We start from the raw sequence: 20,130 nt of genomic DNA on the forward strand, positions 1-20,130 counted from the left end.
ATCGTCGGCGGAGGGCTTCGAACAAACACCAAACCCGAACAGAAAACCCACACGCAAACCACACATCGCGGCAAAAAGGCAGAAACGAGCGGGCGGAAGGTCGGCAGTTGCAGTTTTATGGCCTGACACGTTGCACAACATGTGGAAGTCTAGGCTAGATGTGTGTCGTACAACGTCGCGTGGTGTCCACGTGCTCATAGGACAGGTGGAGAGGAGGGCGCACAGGTAATGGCATCCCTCCCCTACATTTTATATTAACTAAAACTTTAAAATTTAGGATTCCTCAATCTTACTCTTTAGAAATACATTTGAGGGGACTGTATATATTTAAATAAACAAGATATAGTCGTTGTTAAATCTCCCATGGTTTTCTAATTGGAAAATTTTCTCTGTTACTTAGTGCATGACGAAAGTAAATGTAATCATTTAGTTTAATATTACGGACGCCTTGAATGATAATATTTGAATTCACAAGAAATTCAACCGTTTAAAACTTAGATGGCCATAGTGTCAAGGTACATCCTCAAGTATTTCTTTTAAAGGGCTGCGAATTTTTATTTTCCACTAATATTATTATAAAACCTTTTATAAGTTATATAAGAAACAATATTTCATAATCTTTTTCTCGATGAAATATCGTGGATTCTAAATATTATTAGGAGAGTATATATGCCTTTGTAGTTTAATAACTGGATGTGGGTCCCTTATCCTACAAACAAAAAATCTCATACATCATTTGGACTTGGCTGTGACCTTAAAATTGGATAGTAATAAATCAAATATGCTCATTCATATTAACATAAATCTTCTTATTATTTTTCTTACTTTCAAATTTATATAATTATTATAATTATTGAATATAAAAAAAATCTATGTAATTATTAAATATCCATTCTATATGCATCTCCAAAATGAAATCCTTATTCTCTTCCCAATCTTCTTATTATTAGTCCCTGCCATCTGGCATCCGGCAGGGACTATAGTAATCGATATGACCCCTACTTAACATTACTTCACCCCTTTCATTCTCTGTTATACGGCGGTTAGATCAAGTTTATATCAAAGTTTCAAGGCTGTCTGCCCTCCCCGCCAGGATGCCGAAGGACTGCCATCTTATTTGGCCTCTTCCCGAGGCGGGAGAGGCCAAAACTTAGGCTATTTCGGAAATTTGCGACCTGTTCATTATCGTTAACCGTCACGGTTTGGCATTAATGTTAACATTAATTCGTTTGCAGGATATGCTAACGGGTATTATTTCGTATTCTGCAGGGGTATGATAAGGTTTCATAAGATTTGGTGTTAAGCTGCAGGTGTCCGATGCGGGCAGGTGTCATGGCCACTGCATGTACTGTCCACATGGCCACTGCATGTTTCGATTAATAACTTTGGGGTTTTGTGTGTATTTACTGTAACAGGTTCATACGATTCGGCAGAACGCGAAGCAAAAGCTTACGATGTTGCAGCGATTAAATTCTGGGGTTTAACTGCCAAAACCAACTTTCCAGTATGACTTCTTTCTTGGTTTCATTGTATGTGTATTTACTGTAACAGGTTCATACGATTCGGCAGAACGCGCAGCAAAAGCTTACGATGTTGCAGCGATTAAATTCTGGGGTTTAATTGCCAAAACCAACTTTCCAGTATGACTTCTTTCTTGGTTTCATTGTATTCAATGTTGTTGTTTTGGTTTTATTATATCAAAATTTTGGTATTTTTTGCATTAATCTTCTTTATCCCTCTACATTGTAAACTCCAAACCTCTGATCTAAAGCTGTAAAGCCCGGATGGATGGTTTTTATATCATATTAGTATTTAATATGGATTTTGTTTACAGGGGAGAGACTATGAACAAGAGATCAAAGAGATGGAACACATGACTAATGAAGAACTGGTGGGGAAAATAAGGAGGTAGCGACGGCGTCTCACTAAACTGTATATATTAACAACTTTAAAAATTTATTTGCACTAAACTAACTAAAATGTATATATACTAAGATTGCAGTGGTGTTTTCGTTACACAGAACAAGCCTGCAATTCTGTGGAGGCACGTCCAAGTATCGCGGGGTTACCAGGTTTTTGAAAAGCTCTCCTCTAATTCTAATTTCAATTTCATAGTGAAAGACTAGTAATATCTAATAATTACATGCTTGCATGGTGTGTCATTTTATTTATTCCACACCATTAAAGCTCTCCTCTAATTTCAATTTCAACTGTTGCAAGCAATATCTGATAATACCTCTAATTTCAATCGTTTGTCATTTTAATTATTCTGCAAAGACGCCATGGTAAGTGGCAGGCGCGGATAGGAAAAGGTGCCCACAACAAAGAGATGCATTTGGGTACTTTCAGTAAGTGTACTTCTATAGTTTCTCGTGTTCTGTTCTGTTCTAATATATTTGTATTTGTAGTGTAAGATACAAATCTGCAGGTTATTTAACTTTCCTCACTCTCCAGGCAACGATCGTTGCAGGCACATCTCTCCTATTTTGTGGCAGGTTACCTACCAGAACTCAGTCAATATCCAAGCTCAGGTAATTCTCGTCCACGTTCTTTTTTGGTGTTATATTCGCAACACTCTGCATTCTTTTTTGGTTCTTTATCATGATCATGCGGCCCTTATGGCATATGAATTTCAGACAGTTAATTTGCTAAGGATACACGAATGGCAGCCATTACTTACATGACTTGCGCAGGTTCTTTCTTAAAATCCCTATTATCCTTACGATTCTGACTGTAAAATAATAAATTCAACAGTTCTGTATGTGCCAATTTAATAATGTTTCCTAGCAAATCTGAAATAATCTGAAATTATTTTTTCGAAATTCAATTGAATTTACGTAATTATTCTTCGTAAAATCTTTCTGCCAATACGCAATCTTTGAAATGAGGGAGCGACCTATAGAACAGACCGATTATTGATGTTAATATTTCCTACTGTGTATAACTGGTTGATTCACAATTACAATACTCACCGCAATGTCATAAATTGATGCAGTTAACCTGGAGTCAGAAGTAGCCCTGCCAAAGCCTACTAAGGATTTCTGAGTCGTCACTCCAGAAAATAAGCTATCAAACCATGCATGAGGTTCTTCTCCTCCTCTGGTGTGAACTGATACAACTACAGTGCTATTCATCAATGCAACAATCCATACGTTTTAGCGGCAGAAAACGGTGCTGAAATGTGATATGGTTACCTCTTGCTTAACCATGAAATGGCTAGGCTCACGAATCTTCTTCCGTCTCCTTCAAGGGAAATACAGGATTCCATACAAGATTATTTTCACCTTCAATGAGATTTTGTATCACAATGTTGTAAATTTGCAGCTTTATGTTGACGTGCCTTCGGACTTTCAGACAAGACTCAAAGCGTCGTATGCGGGTATCAAGCCTCTCTTCTTCAAAGGGGTAACTACAGAGTTCAGTGCCACGAAATCCTTCACAAGTTGACAAATCTCAGCTCAGAAGCATACACCATTTGGTAGACATGCAGGTTGTGGTTCAGCATGAGCGATACGTGGCTGTGTTTATCATGAAAAAACAATCATGTGGGTGCCTTATTGCTTTGACACTAGCACAGGACGGTGGGACCTTCTTTTGTGACGTGGCGTCTCTTGCCTTGCGTGATGTGGCTGGATTCAAGAAGTGCCTTATCCAAACTAGACCCAGAGACCTCACAGCGAACCCCAGATTGAAACTGTCCGTTCAACCCAGTTGACCTAGCGCACTGACTAGATATGGTTTACTGTTGCTCTATGTGGTTTGGGGAGTTTAACGTGCAAATTAAGAAAAAACAGATCTGTTTTCTTTTTATTTCACTACCAGAGTATGTTCGCCTATAACTTATTGGGAGTCTTCCCTACGTTTTCTTCAGACTCTTTACGTCTATAAAATGCTTATTTCATTGTTTCAACAATAACGAGAATGTCTCTATGTTTATGGAAGATTGTTCTAGTTTTTTTTGTCACTTAATTACAGTACTTTGTAGCTTCATATGCATATATTAAGCATATGATGTGGTCTCTTCAAGGACGCTTTGCTGAACCCACGGAGGTGTTGGCCATCTTTTAATGACATGCACTCTCTACGGTTTTCATTTGCTTTTTTGATTTCGTACATTAGTTTGGATTACGGTTTTCATTTGCTTTTTTTATTTCGTACATTAGTTTGGATTCTCACATCTGAGAATTTAATGGAGTACTACTTGATCTGGTTAATCTATTTCCAGAGCTATGATAGTCATCTAATGGATATTTCCAAGTTATGTTCGACTCATGCATTGCTGGTTTTTACAAAATTTCTTTGTGTACTCTATCTCTTACTATAAATCAATACATGTGATAGTTACAATGTAGTTTAAATCAATACATGTGATAGTTACAACGTAGTTTAATTATGTCATTTATAATCGCCTCTATATCATAGGATTCTCGAATGAATTGCTAATATATCAGATGGGACTAAATCCGGGTAATTCAATGTATATACAGTCTTATAAAATAGTTACCTGCATGTGGATTTAATTGCATTTGTTAGCTTGATTTGTTGAATCTATTTGTAAGTTCGATTTATGATAGATTGCCTAGTTTTATTCTCCCCTCCCATAGCTGCATCTAGGAAGTGGCATGAAAGACTTTGCTTTCGTTTACTTGCAAAACGCTTCTCAAATTTCCTTCGCTATCTTGTCCATCAATGTTCTAGTACAATGAAATTTTCCTTCGCTATCTTGTCCATCAATGTTCTAGTACAATGAAATTTAGCTACTAATTTCACTGTAGACTTCACTAGTGCGCTACAGGTTAGAATTTAGGTTCGCGCGATTTTCATCAACTTTCCGTTGTTGAAAACTACATAATTTCACTAACGCACTGACTAGATATGGTTTACTGGTGCTCTATGTGGTTTGGGGAGTTTAACGTGCAAATTAAGAAAAAACAGATCTGTTTTCTTTACCCAGCAAAAAGTCATAATCAGTGCTGAAAAATGGGGAAAATGTCTTGTTTTCTTCTCTGTTCTACATAACATACCCGGCGTTAAATATTATGGGCGGAAGAAGATACATGAAAAACACCTCCTCGCTGAATATCAAAGCATGCGAGTTTTTTCCTTGGCTAAATAGCAATAATATTAGTCCAGTGCACAAACCCTGTCATCACAGAGAAAATCAATATAAACAACTCATGAAAAATACTCTTATCGTCAAGATTTCTGAAGTAGATAATGAAATATCCCCAAGCATGAAGAAAAATTGTAAAGTCCTCAGTGCTGTAAAGCAAATCTTCTTTTTAATCCTTCGAAGCTTTGATAAGTTTCTCTTTGTTCTAAGACAAAACTGGATCTTCCTTGTAGTCTTTCCTTGTAGTCTTGCAATGCAGCCTCTCTTTTTGAGTTTGAGAGCTAGAGTTGCTTGCCAGCATAGCTATGACACATCACGTATTATGCAGGCTCTACTTAGCGCAGGGACTCGCTGCATCGCAGCCTGTCTTGTTTGTCTTGCTTTCAAGTCTTTGTAATTATTTAAGATCCCTTCTATCTGCATCTACAAAATGAAATCCTTATTCTCTTCCCCCATATTCTGTCTATTTAATAATTAAACGAATTCCTCCTTTCTCTAACGGATTGTAAGTGTTATTCTTTATTTAACATTATTCTTTGTTGCAATAGTTTAATCTAGACATTTTGCCATTCTATTTAAACCACCTTCATGAAGTGACCATTGTTCCATGATATATTCCCAGTTCATCTTCTTCGTATCCTTGCTTCATTATATAATGACAATAATTGAATTCCGTTTAAGTAATAAGGGACTCAGTATTTATTCACGTATGAATCAAAAATGTTTTGATGTGTTTCATTTGTAAACAAACCAGTTCGACTTTAGTTGGGAAAAAAATAAACTTTAAAATTTTTGCAACTGTAATACTAAACACCTTAAACAAACCAATAACCAATTCAACTTTAGTGGGAAAAAAATATACTTCATAATTTTGCGCAACTGCATTAATAAACACCTCAATGCTTGTACAAAATGATTTAACACACGAAAACTTGGCTGCTCCTCTTTTTCCTTTTTTCCTGATTACTCTTCAAATGTTACATTCATATTTGTACAACTTGGAAAGTTAATTGAAAATGTCATGCATTTTCTTTATTTTATAAAATTTAAAAGGTATTTTAACACAAAAGTCATGCCAATTACTTGTTCGTACCTACCTTAATTTACTTAAAACGGCAATAAATGAACCTCATACTCGTTCAAATGGAAATAATGAAATAAATATGATTAACATTTAAATCATGTGAACAAAATACAAACACAAAAATACATCAAATGAGATTATAATTAAAGTAATTCCGAGTATCAATAATATATATGTTATGTTTTAGTTACCAAAACGAGTATCCATAGATTTAAAAAAGACATTTCATTCTAGTATCCATTGCTTTTGACAAAAACATTTCATTCACTTTATTAGGAATATATTTCTTTGGTCACTCACATGATATTCTAAATGAGCATAATGAAACAAATACCATTAATAGTTAAATCTTGAATCATGCAAATAAAATAGGACACTAATACATCAAATTAACTTATAATTACGATGTAAGTTACGATGTAAGGTGTTCGCTCTCAGTTGAACTCCCCTCTTTGTCTTCCTGTCATCTTTCTGCTCTGTCTGATGAATTGTTAGAGGATTGGAGTGTGTCTCGTCATGGATTTAACCTGTCAAATTCGGGTCGTTTTCGTCGTGTTGCTTTAACCTGCCAAATTCTTGTCATCTTTCCCGAACCTGACATAATCGAGTTTCGAGGTGTGGGCATTGGTGTACATGTTGGGCATGCATCTTACCTTGTGATTATCGTGGTTAACCAACTCATCTAGCTGATCTATGGACAATAGAACTGAAGGATGGTACATGCTTTTGCAGGGGAAAAGTCGAGCCAAGGCCACCTCCATCGCACGGCTCTCGGCCATCCAGGAGGACCTGTGGAATAACCTATTTCATACAAAGTGGCCTTCACTGGACTTGGAGGCAGTGGTTTATGTCGTGAATGAAGAAAGAAGTTACAGGAAACATGATGCTCTCCTTTCAGATCCCTTGATTTTGATGGATATGTCGATTTCTTTCAGAGGAGGTTGTTTCTTTGAATCTTTATTCAAAGTTTTATTTTGGCTCCATGGTGCTCATAAGTCCACTAGAGGAAATGCTCTGAGGAAGCAGAACACCACCAAGGTTAGTGGTTACCTCCATTTGGGTTCAAATTTATTTATTTCTTTAAAGGCTAGTGGGGCTTTCGTTCTTGACCTTTAGGGTTTCTACCAATAGATCTTAGGGTTCTAACATTAGGGCTGTTAATGTTTCAGGTTGCTCGTAAGTGTGTTTCATTGCCATTGCCTTTTAGTCGTAAAAATTGATTTGTTTATGATATGGGGTGGTATGGATGGATGGAAGTGATGGAAATGCATGTCTACTGAATAAGAGGTCCCATGGAGGCAGACTTTAGCTCCTTCTGAGGGTAGCGGATATTGTAGCTCCACACAAGTATAGGCCACACCCTACTCCTAGTCTTAATATTCATGGTTTCTCTATCTAGGTTTGATTTTCCTGCTGAGATCAAGGTGATTTAGACCATCTTGAAGTTAAACCATCTTGATTTTACCTGATAACTGTGCTCCTTTGTATTCAGGTTAAGTATGTTCTGGTTTCCCAAAGAGGCATGCATCAACTCTACATCTTCATATTTATGTTGGCAGTTATCCATGTTTTATATAGCATTTTAATTGTCGCACTAGCAAGAACAAAGGTAAGTGGAAGAGGAGATTGATTATTTTGTCCAATTATTTTCTCGAATAACGCCTAGTTGAAATTTTGCCTTGGGTTTTACTGTTTTAATCTCTGTATGCAATTATTTCCTTTGTTATTATTGATATCTACACGTCTTGTTGATGCCTAGATGAGGCATTGGAAAGAGTGGGAAAGGGAATCAAAAAATTTGGATTATATGTTTTCAAATGGTGAGTTATTTTAGTTCTTCTCCCTTAGTTGGGTTGGTGTGGAATCATAGTTACTTCAGCCTCCGAATACTCTTTAAGTTGACAAGTAATAACTAGTTGGCAACCTGCAAATTTTAATTGGGATATACTGTGTTAGTTATAAGTTGATTCGGTAATGTTTTTAAGTTCAAATATAGAAGATTGAAAGGGCACATAAAGAATAAAGAATATTTGGGGTTAGGTAACTTTTTGAGTGTGTTAAGAAAATTGTATATGGAGGGTTTGCTTGTTTTTTTGGTTCAAATAGATCCTAAAAGATTCAGATTAATTGATGAAACTTCATTTGCAAAGCAGCATATGACTTTATCTAGCCGAATATCCAAAAGAGTATAGAATATCCCACTTCAAATTATGTACACACAAATGGTGACAAATGAATTGCAATTGTTTCAAATCTCATGCATATTCCAGGAATTCTTGGAAGGGTTTAAGGGTTGTGTCTGTTGGGACTCTCGACACCACATATCTCCACATTGGTATGAGGCCTTTTGGGGTAAAGCCCAAAAACAAACCCATTAGGGCTTAGGCCCAAATTGGACAATATGGGGTGACAGGGCTGAAGAACTTGGGCGCAGGGGAGTGTGGGCCACTAGACATCTTTGTCTCGTAGTTTTGCATGTCAGAGGGTTGGTATGAGCTCCAGCGGGGCCACGAAGACGAGGAGACGAGGAGTACCCTTTGCTGCGTGAAGGTGCCGTGTATTCTATGAAGGAAGGCCAAACCCCATCTCTGAGTGAAGTGCGTGAAGTGCTGCATGAGCAGAGCATAAAGAGTTTGCTAAATCTCTGTTGAAGGTGAAAATTTCCATGTAAATGGGTATACGACTGTAAGACCTGGTAAGGCATGCGTACCCCAGTAAATCACTGGTAAAGTCTGAATGTCCGCTTGGGTGATATGGGGATGCATGTGGTGGTATGATGAAGCATACTGAACTAGGACAGTGTGTGAGATTATCAAATACCTTAACATTGACTGGGTAGGGCCTGGAGGTGAGTGGTTGCTGGCTCACTTGGCAGATTTGGCTAGATTTGGTCAAGGAAAACCCAAAGTCAAGTTTAAAGGGGGGATTGTTAGATAAACTTGACCCTAAGGTGGAGTTGAGGTTATGTCAACAGTTATGGTTAACAGTTGTGGTTTTGGGCACCTAGTATTGGTGACTCATGGTATTGAGCCCATGGTATTACATGTAGTTGAAGCCCTTAAAAGGCTTGTGTACTGTCCATTGTAGTGAGCCATGGTTGAGCGGTGAAAGCTCAGGTTGTTGGCCGGCTTGGCTATGGTTTAGCCAAGGACAATAATAGATCTATTGTTGGTTGGTTTTTCCCCAATTGGGGTTTTCCAGATAGTCATGGTGTACATGGTTTGAATGTGTATTTCTTGATTGTTATATTTATTTCTCTTGAACCCTAACAGTGTCGTGTGGTGGGCAGGGTTGAGGAATGGTTTGAGGGCAGGACTAGAGACAAAAGTAAGGTTTTGCAAGGATTTGAGAGAGCAGACGACGATTTATAATGTGAGAAAAACTGGCAGCACAAGTTATGTAGGCACCATTGGCATGCATATGGTGCATATTTTGGTGAAAAACAGAGGAAAATTTAAGAGTAGGAGGAAAAACATACGCTAACCTTTATGGGAAGTCTCCGGGATAAGAAAAATATGGAAGGATTTTGCAAGTCCAAGGCTTTAACTGCGACAAAATAGAATTCTATCAAAGCAGAAGAGGAAATTGTAACAAAGGGACAAATTCTATGCTTGACAGTTGCCATGCTTCACTCAAGTAGTTAATTTCCATGTTCACATATTGAATGAATGTCATTCTCATCTTTACATTTATGCTGAAAATTTCATGGAAAGACGATTTATTAATGATTAGAAGAGAATCTGTAATAATTTCAATGGACTTATATTCTTATGTACAAATAGCCAGGTTGAAAGTGCCTTCTATTTCTACATGCAGTAAAGCTGTATAGTAGCTAATTTCTCAGAAAAATTGAAAAGTTCAGCCCATGTGAAAAACAAAACCACTTAAAAGAAACGGTTCAAAATATAGGATTCACACTACATGGTAGAATGGGAAAGGTAAAAGAATAGGTAAAAGCAAAGTAAAAACAATCAGATTATACTTGAAAATGATCTCAAACCTCAAGGGAAAGATGTTGTATCTGAAAAATGGAGATAAGATACGTGATAATTAAGTTAATTGAATTCAAATTTTAGACCAAAAAAAAGTATGAGACACTGATAAAGTATCTGAAAAATGGAAATAACATATGGGATAATTGAACCTCATTAAATCCAATTTTGAAGTAGAAAAATAACAAGGAACCGACAGAAACTGGCATAAATGATTCATTGACACAGGTAACTCAAGTTGCATAGTACTTGAAGGTTGCCTTATTAACATATTTACATGGGTATCTCTATCTTCCCCTGGGCCATATGGGGACTTGTTGCACGTGAACCTTTATGACCTCCTCCTCACAAAGTAAAATCAATTATCCCTATACATGTAGTTCAAAACGTTTTCAGCATTATTGTACCTGTAAGCAATAGAAGGTGAAGTGAACGGGAAAACTTAGTATATGCCTTGAGTGAAGTAAACATTTAATAACTTGTAGTGTACAAAATTTTAAGGTCAATGACACCAACTATTGTTAACTTTATAATAGACATCAATAAAATAGAAAAATGGTAAAAATAAAACCTTCTCTTTCCTTAAACCACTCCTTTATTCTAATTATCGAAGAAACCAAAAGAAAAATGCAATCCTCAGATTGGGTTGATTTGGTCTTGACTATATTTCTAATGGTTTTTCAGTGTCACAATACAAATCTACAATGACATAAGTTAACCACGCTGATGATTAATGGATGAACAACTTTTCCCTAGGTTGAGTTGCGCAACTAAGCATGCCAAAATTATTTCCAATAATCATGTAGTGTGTATCCTATATGGTGCACTAACTATGAATTTAGAGTAATCATTAAACTGTGAAATTGTGCATTCAATTTGTTTTTAAATTAATGGGGATCTAATTAAATTAGAATGGTACTCATAAATAATGGGGATCCAATTAAATGAAAATGTTAGTCATAAATGCCATGTATGAGACCAGGCCCCTAAAATAGACTTTGGAGTTAATTTCAGTTGTAATTGTATTTTGTCATGCTATCAATTTGATCATTGCGCGGAGTGTCTACTATTTTTCATTACTTTTATATGGTTAGTTACTTTTGTTGAAATATTATGTTACATTTTTTTCCAAAAATGTTCTGCTAAGAATGGAGATCTATTGAGACAAAGTCAGATGTGTCATTAGTGCCAAAGGAATGATAAAGAAGGCATAGTTTTCTATTGTAATTGTGAAAGAAAGCATTATTGCTTCAACTGAATTAGAATATGGTACTTATCTTATCCTCATAACCCAACCATAAGTTAAATGAAAAAATAAAAACCTTTTGTTCATTTGTAGGACTTTGGAGAATCTATATTATCTCTGCACATTTCTTATAAAACTTTATCTATGGATGTGACAAATGGATGTCCAAATACTTTTAGTGTCTTCTTCATATTATGAAAAGTGTTTTCTAAATTTCCTTTTCCAAATAACATTAACTGATTTAAGTTATCATAAATATTCCATTTCAAAGATTTAATATTTTTCAAATATTAAGCACAACAAAATCTTAAAATGATGAATATTATGAGTAAAATTGTTGTTTCACTTAATTAATTATGAAATTATTTAAATTTTGAAGGACATAATATTATTCCGATTATTGATTTTGCCTGGCTTTAAGCCCTATTCTTGTCTGTTTTAATCTTTTTGTGGTTATGGAGTGGGAAATATAAGTACCCTGAATAGATTAGAAGGGAAATTGAAGAGGCTTGTCGTGTTTTTCGTGGGAATTTTAGTTGCAAGGCATGCTTGGGTGAAAAAGGTCAACCATAGGTAATTGATTTATATTTCTTTTAACTATCAATGTAATTGACTTAGATGTGTATGAAAAAATTAATTTTTTTCTTCGCAATTTGGTCAGGCTAGTGTGAAGGAAATAAATAATGCGGAGAAGATAATCCATATGAGGCACTTGCTATATATGGTTCTTCCTGTGCTGAAGAAAATCTAGGTTGAGTAGTTGTTGGAACAGGAAGTGGAGGCAAAAATTGGAGGTAAATACTTTAATATGTTTCTGAGACAAGTGGGAGTCATAATATTACTTTATACTTATGAAATTTAACAATCAACCATGTTGTAAATACATTTTTGATCAGGAGTAGCATTAATAACAAAACTTCTCAGGGCCAAACTCAATCCAGAGAGAGCCTCTATTGGCATGCAAATTTTCATTGATAACTTGTCAAATGAAATCTTAATACGCACCTGTTCTAATCACGATGTGAATTTATACTTTGTTTATTAAGAACTTATTCAGAGAACCTTAATTATGTTGGTTATCTAACATATCAATCCAACATGTTTGCTAAGTTTTGCAGTAATAATTGTACAACATGTATTGTTGATTAGCATAGAAGCTTCCCAAATTGTTGTTATGATCTCTGCCTCATTTGTTGTCGTGAGATTCGAGAAGGCCATCAGCGTGGTGGTGATGAAGCAAAGTCTACTCACCAACAATCTCAAGAGAGAGATAATTCTTTTGTTTGAGACAATATTGGTGCTTTAGCAAGGATATCTGGCTAGGAAAGCTCATCCTATGCCTTATATGTTGGCATCAAGGATCCATTGCATCTGTTACCTGATTGGAGAGAAAACAATGATGGTACTATACCATGCCCTCCTAAGGAACGTGGTGGATGTGGCAGTTAGTTATTAGAGTTAAAGCACATTTTTAAAGTAAATTGGATTGCAAAACTTGAGAGGAATGTTGCAAAAATGGGTGGTAGCTCTAAAGTTCAATATGCCTTGAAAGATTCAGAATCTTTCTCTTGATGCCTCCAGTTTGATTGTCAGGGAAAGAATGAATTTTCTAATAGCAATCTACGACAATCAGCTCTGAGAGAGGGTACAAATGACAATTAGTTTTTTAAAAAAGGTCTAAGATGAAATAAAGGAGCCTATTTTAGAAGTTGCAAGTCATGGAATTCCCATACTTGTTTCCATGATGAAATAAAGGAACATGTATTGGAAGTTGCAAGTCATGGAATTCCTATACTTGTTTCCACCTAGTAATTGGGAAATGGTGAAAATGATGACCAATAACTATTAATGTAGGAATTGGAAACAAACTACTTTTTTACAATATTAAACATGAATCTCCCTTTAATCCTAGCCTATGTTTGACATCATGTCCAGAGGCCTCTTTAGAATCATGATCACAATCCAAGTCATGTTATGGCATATGATGGTCAGATTAAGAGAGAGAAATCTTTGAGCCTATTCGAATATCCAGTGAGAGTAATGTGAATACAAGGGTTCTTTCTTGTGAATATAAGGCTTATGTTTTCATCTCCAATTTCTTGAATATTGTTGCTAGAAAGTACTTGCAAAAATATGCTTTAAGGGCCATTTTTGAAAGGTAATTCAAATCCATTTGAAAGGCTTAACCGTGAGTCTCCCCTATTATGTTCCTCCCCTATTATGTTCCTGTCACTGTTTTATTTATGAATGCTTTAATTTTGTAGCCACCATATTAATTCAAGTTTGTTGTAGATTTTCCATTCCATAGTAAGGAAAAACCTCATTGCATGTTTTAAGAGGTGTACCTTTGGAAGGTCCCTCCAATTTTTCTTTTGCAATATAAAACAATAAATTGGGGTTGGTTGTAGCATGTTTTTGCAGCTTTACTTTTCCCTAATAATTAATAGGAAACAAAAATAGTGCCCTTAGATTGACACTTTGACTCCATATGCCCAATGTGGATAGGCACTAGTCTTGGTTCTCAAATCTATCTATTTCTAAGGTTTATCATACACTTTATAGAGATACATCTCAAAGGTTTATCATACACTTTATAGAGATACATCTCATGTTGGATGAGGTCTAGTTCAAAAAGAGTGAAGGAGTTTTTCCATTGAAGTGGATAACCCTTTTTCATTACCCCTAGGGTTGTGCTTTTGTTTTAGGGTTTTACCACTTAAAGTGTAGTTTTGGGAGGTGACAGAGAGAGCAACATAAAAACATAGGACAAATGGATATAGATTGTGCACAATATGGACATATGTGAAACTTTATCATGTAATTCAAATAAAAAAAATAGATTTCACTCTTTACCTATATTGTAATTAGAAGGCTTGACTATTTGAAACCTTATCATGTAATTTAAATAAATTTCCAGATCTCAATATCTACCTATACTGTAATTCCAAGGCTCGACTGTGCACTTTGTATTAGAAGTTAGATCTCAATACCCCAAGGACAATGGTTTCTCATTAGCACGACATTATAGATAAAAATCATTAAAAATCACCTATTTAATCCTTATAGAACATTCTAGCTTGTTTATATGACTACATAGAATCATGTTGGTTTTAAATTTTCTAAGATTTTGACGAATTTACATATTTTTTTATATATGAGATTTATACTACTGTACTTAGCAGTATTTGATATATATTTTTTGATTTATTTTTATTTTTTATTTTTTATTTTTCTTTCAGGTATATATTTTTTCTAAATCTTAGAAAATTTATATCTGTATCTTAGATCTTATTTATCTTTCTTCTTTTATCATTGTCTTAGGAGATCCATTGGCACTCCCTGACATTAGATTGTACTTTTTAAAGTCCCTTTAACCTAATTTTGTGGTTGGAAATTAATAAAACTAACTTATCTTTTATTTTTGGGAAAATATTTGTTGTTTAAATCTTTTATATTTTATAATTAGGTATTACCAGAATATAGGATCCAAGGGCATTTTTTGTTTGGCAAATCTTTCTTGTTTGATAACTTAATTAGGTATTGCCAAAATCTAGGTTGGATTCCAAAACTAATTGTTTATGTCTTATTGTTATGTGATGAAGTGGTTGTTTATATTGTCATATTGTGTGGTGAATTGGTTGTGTTTAATGGGTATATTATAATTATATCAATATTATCTTTTTATCCACTCTCTAATTCAATTATATAAAGTCCACTAATGGTCTGGGAATATGGAAGTTGATTATAATTCTACTATAGTAGATTGAGAAAAATTGTGCTTGTTCCCATATCAATTTCCATGAATATTTTTTCAACATAGCTAAGAAAGTAAGGTGTATATATTTTGTGCTATTCACCGCCAACATTGAATTGTCCTTGTTTTTCTTGATAAGGTATAGAAACCCCTTGTATCTTTCTTCGGCTCCTTTAATGAACCGTTCATGGACATGTATGGTCGAGATACCTATAGAGACAACATCACTTAGTTCAAATATAAGAAGATGATACCATAAATGAATCTGTAACACGGATCACAACATATAAATAAAATTACTGAAAGACAGGATAAAACAGAAAATAATTTAGATACCTAGTGAAAGAATGACTTTTGCCTCTGGACTGCGTCCGTAAGATCATACTCAATCTTATACATTTAAAAATCGTTACAGCAAAGTTCCCTGCAACGGAATGAGTCAAATCATGCTCATATGGTTCTTCCCGGTAAGAGTATTTCCATATCTCCTTTGTTTCTTTTCTGTCAGCTTCTTTGATAGATGACTCCATGAAAGAAGCATCCAGTATTCTGCCATATATTTTCTTGCAATCCTTTCCATATTGGACTTGCAGACTGCAATTTATGAAAGGAATAAGAATCTGGAATCATACTCTGATGCTTAAAGATTACAATAGAAATGACTCTATCATACTGGATTAAGCCTGTGACAGTGCCAGATCCATTCACATTCGAGAGGAACAAGAAGCTAAAAAATTGCATTGTCGGATTCTATGTGCTCAGCAAGTAATGGAAGCCAACACTGCTCATACCTATTCATAACACAAAGAAAACACGTTGAACAAAATTTAATATCCACAAATTATTTTCTTAATCATTTAGAAAATAAAATATTTTTCTTACTAGAATAGGGAAATCAAACGAAATTGCATATTGTCACACAATTTTATAATTGATACAAAATTCAACAAAAGAATCTTGAGTATCTGCAACAAATTTTGAAATCGACAGAAAATTTGATGATTAATACAAAATTCAACAGAAGAAATTTCACACGGTCTCATTTTTAAGTAAAGGGAAACTTTTTCCATATTAGAACAGGGAAACAGATAAAAGTTCATATTGTCTCAATTTTCACAAGGCCGACAGAGCTTAAAACTAATTTTCACATAACATCCCGTTCAGAAATGCCCACTTCTGGGATCCCTTTTAGGATCTATCCTTATGGTTTCTCTTGAAAGTAAAGAAAACTACTTTTCACATTTTGTGATTTCATTTTGGGATTTCATTTTGGTTAGGTGAAATGATTGTGATCTAAAAATCAACTCTGCTAAATTCACATGTTTAACTTCTAAAATATAGTCACTCTATTATGACCTAAGTGAATATATTCTATATACTATCTATAGGCTATAAAAAACCAATTTATTTATCCAAACAATTCTCCAAATCTATTTTTTTAAATAATTCATAATTATAATTTAAATATTCAATAAATGACCTAACATATCACATAACTAAATAAATTGTTAATAAATGATTATGAATGATAATATTATTGTTAAAAAAGAATAGGATAAAAATGTAAAATTAAAAAGTAAATATTAAACAATTAAAAGATAAAATTAATGTGAAAAGGAACTATGAAAATAATAAGATTAAAAAAATTATAGTTAATTGTAAAAAGATTCAATTTAATTTTAGTAAGGTTAAGACTAAGATTCAGATTTTTAATATTAAATTGCCATTTAAGTTACATAACTACAATGATATAAATTAAAATAATACTAAAAAAACATTATGATATGCTTAAAAAAATAAGATTAATATTTTATTTTATCTTAAATATATTTAATATTATTTAATATCCATAATTGGATCATTCTTAAGTACAAAATAAATCTTGTTACAGACTTAAATATATTTAATACCCATAATTGGATCATTCTTAAGTACAAAATAAATCTTGCTACAGATTTTCTTCCAGGTTGAAGCAAAACAAAATCAATTGGAAGCATCATACATTGATTTGGAACTCAAGGACAAATATCAACGGTAGATTGAAACTATAAAAAAGTACCAAAGCATGTAATGGTCATTAGTTGCATGATTGAACTGTCTAACATGCACTTGAAATGCATATGTGCAGAATCAGTAAAGTGCACAATTAATTTGTAAAGTATGGTCCCTGTCCTAACATATAAGAGAGTCATTGTGTGTGTTTAAACATATAGTTTTAGCCATGTGTGTGAGGAGTCACAGAGGTGTCACTGTGTATGAGAAACAATAGCTTTATTGTGTGTAAAAATAGAGCCATAGTAGAGTTTTTGTAAATATTCCTGTGCAGCAACATCCTCCATTTCATTTTCTCGAAAATGTATTTGTTCTTCTTAAATTAAAAATATAAATACATACAATAATGTGCTTTATATTATGATTTTTATTTTATTTTAATGTTTGTCTTAGTAGGTTTTGTTATGTTTTTATCTCTATCTCCTTTTTCAAGTCATATTAGAGCCAAAGTTTATTAGAGTTGAACATGAAATAAAGGTTTATATGAGTGAGCTATGATGGTTTCAAGTACAGTTTTGAAAAATCCAAACGTTCCTCAATTTAATAGGGAAAACTATGATTATTGAGAAATCATAATGAAGACATCGTTTTTTTTCTCAGTATATATGGGATTTTATAGAGAATGAATTCTAAGAACTAGCTAATGTAGAAAAATGCAATGCATTGACACAAGGAGAAAGTTTTTTTTTTTAAATAATAAGAAGGACTCCAAAGCCCTCTTCTACATATTCTAAGTAGTGCATGAGAGTATTTTTCCAAGGATTGTAGTAGAAAAAAAATCAAAGCAATCATGAGACATTCTCCACACAACATATGAAGGCATGGAAAGGGTAAAAAGAACAAAGTTGGAAATGTTAAGCAGGGATTTTGAAATAGTGAAGGAGTTTGAGATAACATAGTCATTTTTTTATACAAATCATTCCACTCTTAAATGAAATCAGATCTCATGGTGAGACACCTAAAGAAATGAGGTTGGTTGATTTTTTTTGAGAAATTTACCAACAAAGTTTGAATATATTGTTGTGGCCATAGGAGGGGCAAAGTATCTTTCAAAATTCTTGGTGGATGAGCTTCATGCATCAGGGATTTTGCATGAACATAGGCTAAACAAGTCATCAAATTATTTAGTGGATCTTTCAAGACAAAAGTTTCAATTGGTCATCGTAGAGGTAGAGGAAGATCAAATTCCATACGTGTATGAAGAATTTGATCTACTAGTGGAAGAACCAACTCCTTGAGCTCAATAGGAGAGGGCAACCCTCAAAATCCAAGTCAAAATCCAATCGAAAGTCAAACACAAGGTCAAAGGTATGACAAGTCTCAAATTTTGTGTCATTATCGCAACAAGTACTAGTATTATTCAAATGAATGTAGAAGGAAACTACATGATCTTAGAAGACCAAATTATTACAATGGAAAATCAAAACCAGCATAGTATGTTATTAGTTTGCAATGTAACACAACAAAATCAAAAGGATGTATGGTTTCTAGGCTCAAGTTGAAGCATCACATGAAAAAGAACATAGAAATGTTCTCCAATTTTGATGAGTGTAAAATCAGAAGTCACAAAAGGGACTATCAATAAAGTGAAAATCATGGGAAAAGGAAACATAAATATTCTAACGAGGAGGGGGTAGAAAAAATATATTCCATATGTGTATTTTATTTTTGGTTTAAAAACTAGTCTAATAAGCATTGGACAACTTATGAGAAAGGGGTATAATGTTTTTTTTTTTAAATGTAGAAGCACAATCCTAGATAAATTTCCAATGGAGAAGCAGAATCATTGAAAAGGTCCAAATGAAAAGAGATAGAATGTTTTCCCTAAGGAAATACCATATTTTAAGGTAGAGCTTGCTCAAACACAACCCTCAATGAACCTACAAGAAGATGACAGAAAAATTATAACAATCACACAAACAACCTTTCAAACACAAATCAACAATGAAAATTCGCTATGGCATATAACATTTGGACATCTCAAATTTGGAGGTCTAATATTACTACATAGGAAATTCATTGTAAAGGTTTTTCCACTTATAGAAAAACCATAAAGGTTATGTGAAGGCTAAGTTTGGGGAAAAAACATAGGGAATCATTTCGATCAAGAAACACAATAAAGGAAAAGGCACCTTTAGATATCATCTATTCATAGTTGTGTGGAACAATGCATACAATGTCAATTGGTGAAAGATATTATTTCTTGATATTCATATATCACTACACAAGAAAACCATGGCTCTATTTTCGAATACATAAAAATGAAGTGTTTGATTGTTTTTGTCGATTCAAGGTTCTTGTTAAAAAACAAAATGGGAACCACATTAAAGCTTTGAGAACTAATAGAAGGTGTGAATATATTTCAAATTGCTTCCTAAGTTTTTGCAAAGAGAATGGAATTCACAAACAATTAACAACAAGGTACATACCTCAACATTGTGATGTCGTTGAAAGAGAAAATAGAACAATTATGGAATGGCAAGGAGTATGTTAAAACCAAAGATTTTTCCAAATGAATATTGGGTTGAAGTTGTAGCATGTGCAACTTAAATTATGAATACATGTCCAACCAAAAATTTAATGAGCATGATTCTCAAAGAAGCTTGGAGTGAAAGAAAACACAGTGTTTCTCAATTGAGAGTGTTTGGATATGTGACATATGCACATGTCCTAGATGAGTTAAGAAAGAAATTGGACGAAAAAGGAGAGAAATTCATATTTGTGGGTTATAGTGATCAATGAGAGGCATATAAAATATACAACCCAACAAACAAAAGAGTCATAATCGATCGAGATGTACAATTCATAGAATATGAAGCATGGGATGAAATTTTGGATAAAACAATTAATGTAGCAACAAGTTTACCAAATGAATATAAAGATGAAATA

The 20,130-nt window shown here is 34.0% G+C and overlaps 1 long non-coding RNA gene across 1 annotated transcript; it reads left to right on the top strand.

The window, feature by feature from the left end:
- Positions 1-2,019: 2,019 nt before the first annotated feature.
- Positions 2,020-2,521, top strand: LOC149267283 (uncharacterized). Its single transcript, XR_016253073.1, has 3 exons — positions 2,020-2,072; positions 2,278-2,348; positions 2,455-2,521. It is a non-coding gene; the product is annotated as an uncharacterized LOC149267283 (long non-coding RNA).
- The last annotated feature ends 17,609 nt before the right edge of the window (positions 2,522-20,130 follow it).

Source organism: Pinus tabuliformis, chromosome 6 (assembly GCF_031772625.1).
Source record: "Pinus tabuliformis cultivar Carrire ecotype Pingquan chromosome 6, CPIR1, whole genome shotgun sequence".
In the NCBI taxonomy this organism is placed as follows: Eukaryota; Viridiplantae; Streptophyta; class Pinopsida; order Pinales; family Pinaceae; genus Pinus; species Pinus tabuliformis.